Source organism: Apodemus sylvaticus, chromosome 1 (genome assembly GCF_947179515.1).
Source record: "Apodemus sylvaticus chromosome 1, mApoSyl1.1, whole genome shotgun sequence".
Lineage (NCBI taxonomy): Eukaryota > Metazoa > Chordata > Mammalia > Rodentia > Muridae > Apodemus > Apodemus sylvaticus.
The window spans coordinates 62,966,240-62,970,980 of NC_067472.1; the positions used below are offsets into that span (position 1 = coordinate 62,966,240).

Consider the following 4,741-nt stretch of genomic DNA (forward strand, 5'->3'; position numbering starts at 1 on the left):
AGGGGAGAAGAGACTTGTGGTTTGAGGGTGCTGTCCATCATACTGTAGAAGGATAAGAGCAGGGATGTTTGCAGTTACAAAGCAGAAAAGATGAACTTTCCATTGGCTGTCTTCTTTTTCTTCAGATCAGGACCCAAGCCCATAAATAGTGGCATCCACATTCAGAATAGGTCTTCCCATCTCAGTTAGAGCTTTCTGGATTTTCCTTCACATACACATACCCTAAATGTGTCTCTTAAATGATTTGCGTGGAAACATTTTATTTATTTAATAAGAAACATAAGTATATCTGTGTACTGGCTGCTTTTGTGTGTCAACTTGACACAGGCTGAAGTTATCACAAAGAAAGGAGCTTCAGTTAGGGAAGTACCTCCATGAGATCCAGCTATGGGGCATTTTCTCAATTAGTAATCAAGGGGGGAGGGCTGGGGAGGGCCCAATGTAGTTGGTGCCATCTCTGGGCTGGTAGTCTTGGGTTCTATAAGAAAGCAGGCTGAGCAAGGCAGAGGAAGCAAGCCAGTAAGAAACATCCCTCCATGGCCTCTGCATCAGCTCCTGCTTCCTGACCTGCTTGAGTTCCAGTCCTGACTTCCTCTGGTGATGAACAGCAATGTGGAAGTGTAAACTGAATAAACCCTTTCCTCCCCAACTTGCTTCTTGGTCATGATGTTTGTGCAGGACTAGAAACCCTGACTAAGATAACCTGCCTCAGTTTTTCAAAGCCAGTGCTATGCCCAGCTTCTGAGTAGGGAATCCCCTGCTCTATGAACCTACTTCTACAAACCCTGAAGCACAGGACTCACAGGAAATAGAAACGTATCATCAAATTACCAAACATAATATGTAGAAGGAAAGCATGCACAGTTCAATGACCATGAAAAAATGCACTAATCAAAAGTTTTTGTTTAAATTAAATTCAAGTTTATGAAAATTGTATATGAATAAAACATAGTGTGTAATCAGAAGAACTCATCAGCAGTCACTTCCAGAACAAACTAACTTGAGTTAAAACATTAAACTTGTTCAACTTCTCTTCTTCAAAGTACTTCAAAACCTCACCAAAGTAAAAAACTATGTTTTAACCATTACAAGAAACTGCTCTATAGTTCCGACCACATGCACTGCCCTTGTGGTATACAAAGACACAGCTGCTAACAGAACAAAGTTAGGAGCCAATCTAGAAAAAAAAAACTGGCCCCTTCAAGTGAGAGACAACGTCTGATCTTCAATTATATTCTTTCCCTTTCCAAGTCGTGTCTTTTCACATTGTCTTTGAAGAATAAGCAATTATGCTTAGTGTACTGGCTGGTTTTGTGTGTCAACTTGACACAGTCTGGAGTTATCACAGAGAAAGGAGCTTGAGTTGAGGAAGTGCCTCCATGAGATCCAGCTGTAAGGCATCTTCTCAATTAGTGATCAAGAGGGGAGAGCCCATTGTGGGTGGTGCCATCCCTGGGTGGTAGTCTTAGGTTCTATAAGAAAGCAAGCTGAGCAAGGCAGGGGAAGCAGGCCAGTAAGTAACATCACTCCATGGTTAGTTACCCTAACCCTAAAGTCTCCCTCCTCTACTCCCAGCATGCACGTTTCCTGCAATATTCCTAAATATCCATGTGGGTCTTTCCTTTCAAGAACAGTGTCAGAATCAGCATGCTAGAAGCTGTGGGACAAACAGGCCATTTCAAGCCAATGTTATCCATCAGGCTGGTCTTTCCTGGTCTTAGTCTGCACACCCAAAATGCTAAAAAGCTTCTGGAGAGGGCTTCTGGGAGAGGGGCAGCCTGGCTCCCTGCTGAGGGGGTAGGCAGGGAAGGCTGCCCCCACAGTTGTGTTCTCCTCCACTTGATCATTCTGTGAGGTAGAGACTTCCTGTCAGAGATGATCACCTTGGTAGGAGGTAGCTGTGTGGCTTGGTTTTCAGAACTCTGGGCATCGGGGAGGCAGGAGCATGTCCAAATGCCCTGTGGCCACAGAGTACTGGGCTGCCTTTCCACAGCTGCCTCTTTGAGGGATGTTTGCTATAGTCTGAGAGGAGATCTGGGCAGCATTAGCAGGTGACACCCTCACTAAAGCAGAGTTGTTGACTTTAATTTGGGTACTTGTGGAAGGGCCCAAAAAACTGCCTGGCTTTGGACAAGTGTCTTAGTCAGGGTTTCTATTCCTGCATAAACATCATGACCAAGAAGCAAGTTGGGGAGGAAAGGGTTTCTTCAGTTTATACTTCCGCATTGCTGTTCATCACCAGAGGAAGTCAGGACTGGAACTCAAGCAGGTCAGGAAGCAGGAGCTGATGCAGAGGCCATGGAGGGATGTTTCTTACTGGCTTGCTTCCTCTGCCTTGCTCAGCCTGCTTTCTTATAGAACCCAAGACTACCAGCCCCAGAATGGCACCACCCACAAAGGGCCCTCCACCCTTAATCACTAATTGAGAAAATGCCCCACAGTTGGATCTCATGGAGGCATTTTCCCAACTGAAGCTCCTTTCTTTGTGATAACTCCAGCCTGTGTCAAGTTGACACACAAAACCAGCCAGTACAACCAGTCTTATAATTGACACCTTCATCTTCTTCACCAAGAGCTATCAGCCTCCTCTTTCAAATTGGGGCCACATGATGCAGGCTTTCATGTAAATGCCGCTCTTCTAAAGTCTAACATTCTATCAGCTCACGAGCCACACACCACTGCCTTACACCTTTACCTTCCCAAGCATCAAAGGGATCCATCATCTTCTTGAACTGGGCTACTGAGTGATATCTCCAAATGTAGGGAATATTAGTCCTTGCCTCTCTTTTGAAAATGCTTTTACTGTGAATTCTTCCTCCCGGCTGCTTATCAATAGCATCTGTCCCATCAGTTTCTGTAGCATAGACACCAATAATTCCACTCTCACAGCTTGAACCAGATGTGTTAAAATAAGAGAAATCAAACTGTTGGTTTATGGCAAACTAAGCTGAAGGAATCACGGAAGTCTGTTGAAGCCTTAAATAACATGTCTCCATCTCATTGGCTAAGTAGTCAGACAGGCTATATGAGTAAGGGATGCAGAAGTAGTCAGCCTCTTCCTGCAGGGCAGCTCGAGTCTGCTCATAGGGCAGGGGAGGTGACGAACCTCCCCACGGAGGTACTCCCAGTGTATTTGAATGAATGTTTATCACAGTCAATAATACACACCCTGGATTTATCTGTTTTTAGAGGGAAATGACCACTAAACATAGATGCCAGCATAGAGGCTTTAAAGCAGCACAGAGACTTTCGCTGGGCTGTGAAAGGCAGCCACCCATGATCAGCCGGTGCATATCTAGCACTTCTGCTTTGTAGTCCGCCATCAGACACCAAAATTTTCCTTAAGCTATCAGAAACTTTGAAACAATCACAGTCCCAGACCTCAACCTCATCAACTACCATCTGGGGACCACAGACCCTGTGATGGCACTCCTCGAATGCACCCTCCCCCTCCTCCCTCCTCCCCCCCCACAACCATCTGCATCAAACCATCCAACAGTTGAGGATGTCTGCTGTATCAGACACAGCCACAGCAGGGTCTCATTCAGAAAGTCTTGAGAGGGGAGGGATGGGAACACAGCTCAGGTGACCCCTCTGCCTCAGCAAAACAAAACCCTGAGTAATGGAGATCGCCAGGGTCTTCCTTGGCTAGTGGTCTCTAATTGGGTCCACACAGAAGCCTGGTGCCCAAGGTGCCCGTGTCATTAGGAAGGCCAGCTGTGTCCTCCCTCAGGACAACCCCCAGGCTTCAGGATCTGCCACCCACCCAAGCACCCATTTCTTCCACACCAGTGGGCATAGTAGTGGCTACCTACCTAACCTGCAGCCACCAGGTCCTCTCTTGGGTGATTTTTAATTCCATTAAATTAACAAGCAAGCTTGACTGTCACACCCACCCACCCACCATCCAAAGCCAGCAGCAGTGAGTACAAATCTGTACAGAGCACAATTACATCCCGAGCCCCCCGTTGTTACCATCTAAACCACCCAGAACAGATTCTAGCAGGATCTACCTTGGATCATGATGCCAGTGCTCTATGGGATAGGGGGCAGAAGATGACATTTACAGGCACTCTTTGGGAATCCAAAGAGGAGACGATAGAAGAAATCAGAGAGAAACCTATCTCCAGCAAGTCTGAGATCCTGATTTAATTAGGGACTGAGGTTTTGGGTAAGAACTCTACAGCTTGGTACCCTGTCTTGCAGACCACAAAGGTCCCGTTGGACTCCAGGCCACCCTCAAGCCCCCTTCCTCTCTCTGGAAGGGCAGCATTCTAGCAGCTCGAAGTCTTACTAGCCCATTCCTTACCTGGAAAGTACAGGTATCCCCACTTTATTTATTTATTTATTTATTTATTTATTTATTTATTTATTCTAAGTTGCCTTTCTATTGCTGTGGTAAAATGTCATTATCAGGGTAACTTACGGAAGAGGATATTTGGGATTGTGTTCCAGAGAGATCAGAGTCCATCATGGAGGCGAGGAACAGAAGGAAACAACAGGCACAGCTGCACAGCTGTAGCATCAGGAGGCTGAGAGCGTGCACAAGCAGCAGAAAGAACCACTGGAAATGGCTCAAGTCTTTACACTGTCTAAACTTGCCTTTAGTGACCCTTTCTCCCAAGGAGGCCACACTTCCCGCGCCTCCCTACAGAACACCACTGACTGGGGACCGAGTGTTCAAATACGTGAACCCAGGAGATTGGGAGGAAGCATTTCATACTCAAGCCATCACGCATTC

The 4,741-nt window shown here is 46.3% G+C and overlaps 1 pseudogene; it reads right to left on the reverse strand.

Moving 5' to 3' along the window:
* Positions 1–1,598: 1,598 nt before the first annotated feature.
* LOC127677630 (BTB/POZ domain-containing protein KCTD18-like) lies at positions 1,599–3,323 on the reverse strand (annotated as a pseudogene).
* Between the last annotated feature and the right edge of the window lie 1,418 nt (positions 3,324–4,741).